This window comes from Hemibagrus wyckioides, linkage group LG17, assembly GCF_019097595.1.
Source record: "Hemibagrus wyckioides isolate EC202008001 linkage group LG17, SWU_Hwy_1.0, whole genome shotgun sequence".
NCBI lineage: Eukaryota > Metazoa > Chordata > Actinopteri > Siluriformes > Bagridae > Hemibagrus > Hemibagrus wyckioides.
In genome coordinates, this window is record NC_080726.1 from 20,420,945 (window position 1) to 20,430,822 (window position 9,878).

Consider the following 9,878-nt stretch of genomic DNA (forward strand, 5'->3'; position numbering starts at 1 on the left):
TGTTTCAAATTTTCCTCGGGGCGCAGAACCCGCCCATTATTTTTGTTGTTAGCGAATCAATATTGTGTTTTATGTATTTGGCCTTATGTGATTGGACCATTCTCAACGAGTCTCATTACCGTTCAGATGATGGTCAGTTAACGGGCAGGTACTGATTAATGGGAAAGCAAGCCAAATATCTCGAGATGAAAGAAAATTCGGTTATATCTTTACAAAAATACCCTTTCACAAGGTGTTTGGATCAGATCGACCCAATTTGCAAATTCAGCAGCAGTCAAGTGATTAGGCAACTTTCCTGTGTGTGTGTGTGTGTGTGTGTGTGTTAGTACTGGCCCTGACTGACTTAGCCGAGTAAAATGATCCGATTCTACATATTAACTCATGATTCATTAGTGCGAGGTCTAAATTAACCCGATTAACCTCGACTGATTCAGCTGATTCTCAGCGGACTCTCGGAGCCGGCTCATCGACTGATTCAGCTGATTCTCAGCGGACTCTCGGAGCCGGCTCATCGACTGATTCAGCTGATTCTCAGCGGACTCTCGGAGCCGGCTCATCGACTGATTCAGCTGATTCTCAGCGGACTCTCGGAGCCGGCTCATCGACTGATTCAGCTGATTCTCAGCGGACTCTCGGAGCCGACTCATCGACTGATTCAGCTGATTCTCAGCGGACTCTCGGAGCCGGCTCATCGACTGATTCAGCTGATTCTCAGCGGACTCTCGGAGCCGGCTCATCGACTGATTCAGCTGATTCTCAGCGGACTCTCGGAGCCGGCTCATCGACTGATTCAGCTGATTCTCAGCGGACTCTGACACTGCAGTGTATGAACCTGTCTTGAGCCAGTGAAAAGATTTGATTAATACTATGGAGTCAATTCAATGCCACATATATTCGCAAAAGAATTTATGTATTGCAAACGAGAAAAAAAGTATTGAGAAAACGTGTTTTTTGCCAACAAAAAAAATAAAATTTGCGAGAAAAAAATAAGTTTTGCAAAACAAAAATAAAGAGTTGCAAAATATAAATGAAACAGAGCACAAGCAATGATTTTGCAACAATTATTTCCCATGGCCATAGTTACTAAATTATTTGCAACGCTGCTTTTAGTTTCAGTCAAATGTGAGTTTGCGATACCGTTTTCCCTTTGCGCTTCACGTTTCTTTGCGTTTCACTTTCTGGCATTGTTTTGATGTGTGGGTGGAGTCAAGGTGTCGGGGCGTGGTAAGTAGGCCCGGGCAGACCTCCCTCGAAGCTACGCCATCAGCTGGAGTCTCAGATGAAGTTAACATGGCTGAGCAGAGGCGTTGAAATTTGGATTTCAGGTATGTGAAGTTGATCATTTCCTTTTATATCACTTACGTTAAAATGAGTATTGTTTTGTTAACTAAATTTGAAAAGTATTAAAAGCGTTTGCATAAGCGTTTGCATTAAAGAAGTTTGAGTTCCTTTACTTGATCTCTGTCTTGCACACTTAGATAATGTCGATAGATGTTATTTATAACTGCGGTGAAGATAGCTTGATATTAGACAGACATTCAGAAGCGGTATTTTAGAAACCGCCGTTCTGTTAATCGATTCATCTTCCCCTTCATAGTAATGCCTGTGACCTTGATGACATATTTTTGACAGTCGTTTCGCACGCCACACTTCATGGTCGTAATTTCGCATGTCGTGCGTGACAGACCTGTTGCAAAAACAAGTGTTATATCTCTAAACTGTCATAGTCGTACATTTTGGAGTTGTACTCCAGCAAACACAAAATCTCGTACCTGTAAACTGTCGTGGCCATAGATTTTGGAATCCAACTCTTGACAAAACACAGAATTACATACAATAGTTTTAAATTACGCACAAGTAAATTAAAATTACCAGGGCTGTAGCTAACGATTATTTTCATAATCGAATGTAATGTTTTTTCCAGCTTTTAAGCAGAAAACTTTTGGCCTTTTAAAACTTAAACCACAAACTGTTTGTGTTTCTTAAAGAAGCAGAACTACTAGACTACCAAGTTAAAAAAATACTGATTAAAAACAAATATTGTTTGTTTATTTTGATCAAACTGTTTTAATTGGACAGTACTGAACGGTCTTGCGCTACAACTATTAGTGCTGTTTATTATCTACATTGTGAATGAGGAGTAACGCAGCGCTCTTCACACAATAAACACCGGACACTGTAGGCCTGCAGATAAAGCATTCACACAGAATAAAGCATTCACACAGAATAAAGCATTCACACAGAAGGCATGTTTGCACAAATACAAGACTCGGTGTATAGGAATGGTTTTAAAAAGCGCAGTACAGAACGCCAAGGGCTCAGGATGTGCCATGCAGTTGCCATGACAACCTGCTACCGTAAACGAGGCTTGCAACACTTGCCCCGCCTCTGGGGCCTTCTGATTGGTCCAATGATCTGTGAGTAACATTGATGAGCTGCGCTGTTTGAAAAAGTTGAAATCATTCGGACATGAGAGGCGCGAGGGACTGCAAGAGATGCGCGCGCAGCGGTCAAAGACATTCGTATATCGCATTCATTGAAAAATAATGGAAAAGGAATTAGGAATAAAACACGTTCTGTGTGAATGACCAACACATTAAGCACACAAATATGGCACGTGACAAATCTGCATTAAACTGACCGTCCTGAAGTTCCGCCTTCATCTGTGATTCCCGCATGCTTCCGTTTTATGTGCTCGTTCATCATTGTCGTGTTTCCGTGACACTGAAGCTCCGCTTTGCGAAGTTTGCAAGTTACAACATTTGGCGTGGAATTTAATATGAAATGCTCCCGACAAGTCGTAGTGGAGCTCCTGACTGAATCATTTAACGGATGCAAGTGCTCATATAGCCCATTCTATAGAAACCTTGTCTGTTCCTTAACTAGTGAGATCACTGCATTATTGACTTGGTTATTATTGACTTATTATTCGTTTAGTTGTACGCCGCTCGTATTTAGCTTGTGTTCATAGTTCTTCGCTAACTCGCGCAGGTGCGGGTCACGTGACATTTCGTTTTCGCGAGCTAATGGACAAAATGTGGGACTGAAGAAAATCTGATGCTTAAGCACAAAAAGGACCAAAACACGCACTTTAACTGACCGAGGACTTTACCGCAATAATAATAATAATAATAAAACACAATCCTGCTTAAAAACCTCTAAAGCATAAGGAGCTACGTTTGTCTTTTGATTTAAGGGATTTCATTCGGGCTAGATTTCTCACATGCTCTTACACATGATATTATAAATGACATGTCAGTCCCGTCCCATCAGCACATATTTATGCAAAGTTGCTTCAAATCATTAGGAGAAAACGAACAAAAAATTGGTAAAGGGATTAACAATGAACTCTGTGCATACAATAAAGGGAGAAATATCCTGGGTGAAATGCCACAGGTTTGCGTGGTGTTTTGTAATGATGGTATATTTTTTTTCCTCTTTTTTTTTTTTAGATGTCAGGAAACAAAACAATGAAGAACGACTCTAAGAAGAAGTCTAGTTCTGCTGTTCCTCGCAACCCTTACAGCAGAGGCAAGCTGGGAGAGAGTGTAAGTGTGTGAACAGGATTTAACTCGAATAATTCCTGCATCATTAGATCTATACCTTCATCAGTTCTTCATGTGTGGTGCAGAACACTGCATATGAGTCAGTCAGGTTTAGCTCATGGTTTGAATTCTTCTTGGACAGATCTATGAAAGAACTAAAGAGTTCACTCTGGACGACCCCAACATAAAGCTCATGAACATGGAGTATAATAGTCTGCACGATCCTCACCTGAAGCACTTTTTTAATCAGCAAGGGAAGAAACAGCGCCTGATGAAACTGGGGCTCATCACAAAAGATAACAAGGTCCATATTTTATTTGTAATATACAGGAATAGTTTAGAGAAATCATTAAGTTTAGTTTTGAATAAAGAGTTTTTCTATTATATGTACAGTATTTCATAAGTAGTTTAAAATGTTTTGATGAACATTGAATTTAGAGCTGCAGAGTTGAGAAGTTGCAGTGTGAGACATTATACTGTAGTCAGATTTAACACAGAAAAGCGTCTCAGTCGGACCCGGTTTGTAACCTCGTGCTTTATTATAGGTGCTGTGTACTCTGAAGGAGTTCAGGGAGTACATGCGCTACAGAGAGGCTTTTCACTTGAGCTGTGAGAAGCATTTGCTTGAGCAACAGGTAACTTCATCAACACGGAGCAGACAGACATTTTTAATATGTGGATTGTATATAAGTATATAAAGAGCCCTATATATGGTGTCTTAATTAGTGTGTTTATCAAATGGATTAATTTTATGTCATTATTATATAATTTAATTAATTATATTACTTGATCTAGAACAGACAGGATGAGCATTTCAGACATGAGCGACTGCCTGATACGTAAAGGGATGGGCACCTTCAGGAAAATGTAAGTTTCTATGAGTTTTTATAGTAAAACATTGACAGTTCATGTAAAAATGTGTTTAATGCTTTTTCACAGATCAATACATTGACTAGGAAATTTTTAATAAATGACTATGAATCATTTATACACCTTTGCCCTCATTAAAAATCAGTTAAAATTAATAAGTAAATTAGCTTGGAGGTCCATGTAGCCTCCAATCATTTTAATCATTGGTGCTGAAAATGACTCTGTATTAAATAAAAATGTGAATTTTGTGCTTCAGACAAACATAAATCTGTGATCAAAACTAAAACACACACAAATGATTTTAAGCCAAAGAATTCTTTAAAATTCGTAATTTTCTATAATGTTCATTTTATACCTCCAGGTACAAACAAAACATTAAACCTGGCAGCAATCCATATTATGATGAAGTGGTAAGTAGACACTTTTTTAAAATATCACACTGACATAGAAGTAGATTTAGCTACTGATTTCCAAACAATCTACACATTCTTAAGAAAATTCATGTGTCAGTTTGAACTAAAATCTGTTTCCTCAGTTGTGGAAGGTAAGGCAGAGACTCCAGCTGGAAAAAATGGAGAAGGAAGTGATAAACTGTATAAAATGTCCCTCCGATTCAGACTGCATTGAAAAAACCTGTGAGGACTGCATGGACTTCAAAGGTCCGCTCTTCCTCCTCGACTTTTCCACGTCCTGCACTACAAACTATATACGAGGAAATGGTCGAACCATCCTCGAAATTCCCTCGCCCCGGATTTTCTGCTGGATCGACTGGATTAGTTGGAGTAATCAATAAGTAAGTGCTATAATCAAATCTAATATATTTAAATTAAATGAATTCCACCTCTATGTTTGCAATACCTGTGTTTAATGTGTTCTTCCATGTTTAAGGGTCACCAGTAAATCACCTGGGAAATCTGCAGATGTGATGGTAAGAATGCAGATTTATGCACTATAGAGATAGATGCAGATCTTTAAGAGTGCAAATGCAAATTGCAAACCTTTTAAACTAATGTAGTGCCTAAAGTACACCTTTTTCCATAAACAGGATGAAATTTCAACCATTTGTCATTCTCAGGCACAAAAAAGTCCTTTGAGCAGCATCCAGCCTTCTAGCTCTTAATCTCTCTTATCAGCTCAGAGTCCTAAAAGCCCCAAAGATCAGATTCAGACAGCAGTCCTAGAGGAGTTGAATAAATTTGTAACGGAAATTTCAACACTTAGCCTCATGTTGGATTCTGAGGATAGCAGAAACCCTTCAATGAAAGACTCTGAACTTAATAAGGACATAGAGGTGATTACTTCGGGTGACCCAGTTATCCAACCCTCGACTTCACAAGTTGAGTCTTAGTCTGTTCATCCTCATATTATTGTGGACATCATGAAGTTGGCTGTGGACAGGGTGATGTCACTTCTGCCCCAGACTGAGGCAGCTTTACCATCTGGGAGATTCAGATTCCAAGTGAGGATGAATCCAACCCCAGCAAACAGCTGAGCAGTCTACAGGTTAAAGGTCTTGCTGAAGGAGTCTTGCTCAAGGCCAGGCTTTCAAAAGTGCTGACATGGCATAATCCTGCCTCCTGCCTGATATTCGGTATATGTCAGTTTATGCATCATTCGAATATGCTGTAGGGTCCAAAAGTCTGAGACCACACTGGAATTCTTGGAGTTAGAAAATAGGACACATTCATGAGCCTTAAATATGCCATATTCTGCCTCATTAAAATTCAGTTCAACTTTATTGTGATTCTATACAGTATATACAGGTGTGTGAAGAATAACAAATAACATAATAACATTAATAACGAATAATATTATTCACAGTATTCATGTATGTAAGGCACAGTATAGCTGTATTGTTAGTGAACGTATTTAAGTGGCTGTGCTAAACATATACAAATTTCAGAGCTGTACACCAGTGCAGACATACTAATAACAGATAGATCAACATGGTGGTAAATAAAGTGGTAGTGCAATATTTCTAGGCCAATATTTAAGTTGGAGTAAAAAAGGTCAGGATTTTCCTCGAGTCTTCTTCTCAATTCTGATTAAACACATGTTCAGAGAGCACTCTGGTGAATTTGCCTTTACACAGATCATCAGGTATTGCACAAACTTGAATGAACCCTGTTATAAAAGCAAACTTCAAATTGATATTTAATGTGATGCTAATCTTTTGAAAGGACAAGACACAATAGAAAGATAGATAGACAGACATGACTGTGTGCATCCCTTCATTTCCACAATTTACCCATTTTATAATGGATATTACTAGCATCTCTAGCAACTGGGTTCATCCAGGATCATCGCTAGGGCTAATCTATGTAAAGATAATTTTAATCTGGTAAATGTTGATCATTTTAGTTGCTGTTTACTGTATGCAATTTTGACTGACATCTCTCTCCGCGCACACACACTCATAAGGTGCAGCAGACCGATTGGTGTATGATCAGTGTATGATGCCAAAATACCGCGAGACATACCGTGAGACTGTTCTGTCAATTCGACTGTTCTGTCAACTGAAAAAGGAATTCTTAGCACTGTAAATGCTAGTATGGTCAGAATACACAGTGTATCACAGTTTGTTGCATCAGGGTGCCTATGCTGACCGGCAACAATGGACACATGAGCATCAGAACTGGACAATGGAGCAATGGAAGAAGGTGGCCTGGTCTGATGAATCACGTTAATGTTCTGCTGGGAAACATTGGGTCCTGCCATCCATGTGGATGTTACTTTAACACGTACCACCTACCTAAGTATTGTTGCAGACCATATACACCCTTTTTATAATCCTTACATTGTGATTAATATATGTAGTATTCAGTATGATAGAGAGACCCTTTTGAAAGTCATGTAATCAACATTGAGGGAAAGACCCTCACTGTATTTTTTTTTTATCTAAATGAAAGACATATTAATAAAGCATGTTTAAGGTTGTTTAAAGGAATGTGGGGGGGGCAACATTTTTAATGAATTTGTCAGGATGGGTGGACATTTCCCTGACGGAACAGCTTGTGACCAAAATAAAATAAAATCTATAAAATAATATAAATCATAATATAAAATCAAGCACCTAGGCATGCAGACTGCTTGTACAATCATTTGTGAAAGAATGGGTCACTCTCAGGAGCTCAGTGAATTCAAGCATGGTACCGTGATAGGTTGCCACCTGTGTAATTATGTTATGTACAATTATGACACAATGTTCACTTGCTGCCTAATAAATCCCACCCACTAACAGGTGCCATGGTGAGGAGATAATCAATGTTATACACTTCAGCTGTCAGTGGTCATAATGTTATGCCTGATCGGTATATTATGTGCAATGTGGTCTTAATTCTCTAGCACCTTTTGTATACATTATGTACACTACCAAAGTTTGGACACACCTTTTAATTCAATGTTTTTTGTTTAGGGGTTTATTTTCTATATTCTAGAACAATACTGGAGATTTCAAAACTAACTGGACTTAAGTAATCCATATGTAATGACAAAAAACAACACAGTTGTTATTTTAACAATTTAACAGTATTGTCAAGTGCATTTGCAAAACCCATCAAGCACCATGATGAAACTGGCTCACATGAAGACCATCCCAGTAAAGCAAGACCAAGATTTACCTCTGCTGCAGAGGAGAAGTTCATTTAGCGTTACCAGCCTCAGAAATCACCAATTAACAGCACCTCAGATTAGAGCCATTATGAAGGCTTTACAGAGCATCAGTAGCAGACATATCTCAATATCAACTGTTCAAAGGACATTATTGTGTATTTCGGCCGCCTTCAGCATTGTTTTACAATGTAGAAAGAAATAAACATCAGGAAAGACCTGTTCTTTATGCCTGCCTGGTCCCAGCCTACATAAATGAGCTTCTGGTTCTTGACCCGGCCTGTTCCCATTTTTGCCTCTCCCTGCCCCTTACCACCACTCTTTGCCAGTCAGTTATTCTGACTTTGTTGGAAATCACCTTCTGGATCACCCATATGCGCTGAAGATTATATTTGCCCTTTGCTGATGGCCCTGGCATTGTGGATTACCCACATGGAGGATTTATGGACTGAGTCAATCAGATTATATTCATAGCAATAACTGTGTCTGTTTTGTCCCAGTGGATTAAACTTGTGGTGTTGTGTTTCTGTTGTAGATTATCCTCCTGTTCATCAGATTATTACCATTGTGAACTTGTATTTACTCAAACTGTGAGATTTTGCCACTTACCTTGTTTCTTTGCCTTTTAATTATCTTTTCATTGGACTTTTTTTGGTTCATGTTTGTTGTTTCTACCTCATCTCCTTTGCTGATAGACTGTGCCTATTTCATTTAAACACATTAACTCAAGTTCAGTCTGATTCCCTGCGTTTGGCCTCCTCCTGCCATTCTTGACACAGGTAACTAGTTTATTTTCCATGGCGCTCTCTCTCTCTCTCTCTCTCTCTCTCTCTCTATATATATATACACACATTTTTTTTTTTATTTCAGGCCATTGGCACAGAGAGCCTCATGGGGTTCTTGAACTACTGTGTGTTCATGTATATCACTGCTTGACCATTTACTTGTCACAAATCTTTATGACATGCTGTGAAACGAACTCTGCAGTGTCTGGAACAGCCCATAGCGATACGAATATTTGAATATTGTTCGATGTTTTCATATGTCTTTTTTGTTTACAATGCCACGAGTTTTGTTTCGATTCCTGTCCTATCTTCACTCATGTCTTATTAATGGTTTTTTCCCTTATGTCTATATTGCCTGCACCTGCTTTATTTGCCAATTTTTTGTCTATGTAAACCCTTGTGTGTCTTTTGCCTTGTCTGTTTATGCACACACTTATTTTTTTGCTTTTCTTATTGCGTAGATTTTGCTCAGTCCTCTCTACACTATTTTGTAGGTTGCCTGACAATTGCCTGTGCCTTGATTTTGAGTAATGCCTATCATTTTGAATCTGTTTGCTCTTCTTACTAAACTGCCTACCTGCCCTGGTATCTTTGTCCTCAAAAGTAAACCTTTCAGATGGTAAAAGGAGGCCACCCAGGCACTCCAAAGTCTGAAGGACCATTTCAACAGTACACCACCCAAATCCTATGCTTTGTTTTATAATGGAGTTTATTTTAGTCCCAAGAATTGAGTTGCAGAAAAATGTCACAGTAGTACTGCAAAAAAGTACACCTGTACACCTTAATTTCTTCTCATGCAAAGAGCTGAAACTATGGCACAGATAACGATGAACCATCAAAAACATCATTAGAGGAGTAGCTTTATTGCCTTACAGAGGTAATAAAAAAAGAACATTCCTGATCATTACTGACCACTTGAAGCTAGAGTACATCAAGTCTAGAAACAACAAAATCTCAGTCAAAATATTTAATTTTTACCTTAGGATATAAACCTAGGTTGAAGAACACCAAGGCAGATATTTTATCATATATGAATATATGCAAGTCCATAATCAAAACCCAGACCGTG

General features: G+C 38.7%; 1 long non-coding RNA gene across 3 annotated transcripts; it reads left to right on the forward strand.

The window, feature by feature from the left end:
- The first annotated feature begins 1,199 nt into the window (after positions 1 to 1,199).
- LOC131368111 (uncharacterized) lies at positions 1,200 to 9,768 on the forward strand. 3 transcript variants are annotated; one of them, XR_009207006.1, is made up of 9 exons: positions 1,200 to 1,325; positions 3,453 to 3,548; positions 3,688 to 3,849; positions 4,091 to 4,180; positions 4,341 to 4,412; positions 4,777 to 4,825; positions 4,951 to 5,208; positions 5,304 to 5,343; positions 5,461 to 9,768. It is a non-coding gene; the product is annotated as an uncharacterized LOC131368111 (long non-coding RNA). The 3 variants fall into 3 exon arrangements; XR_009207007.1 differs by having other exon boundaries at positions 6,837 to 9,768; XR_009207005.1 differs by having other exon boundaries at positions 5,304 to 9,768.
- The last annotated feature ends 110 nt before the right edge of the window (positions 9,769 to 9,878 follow it).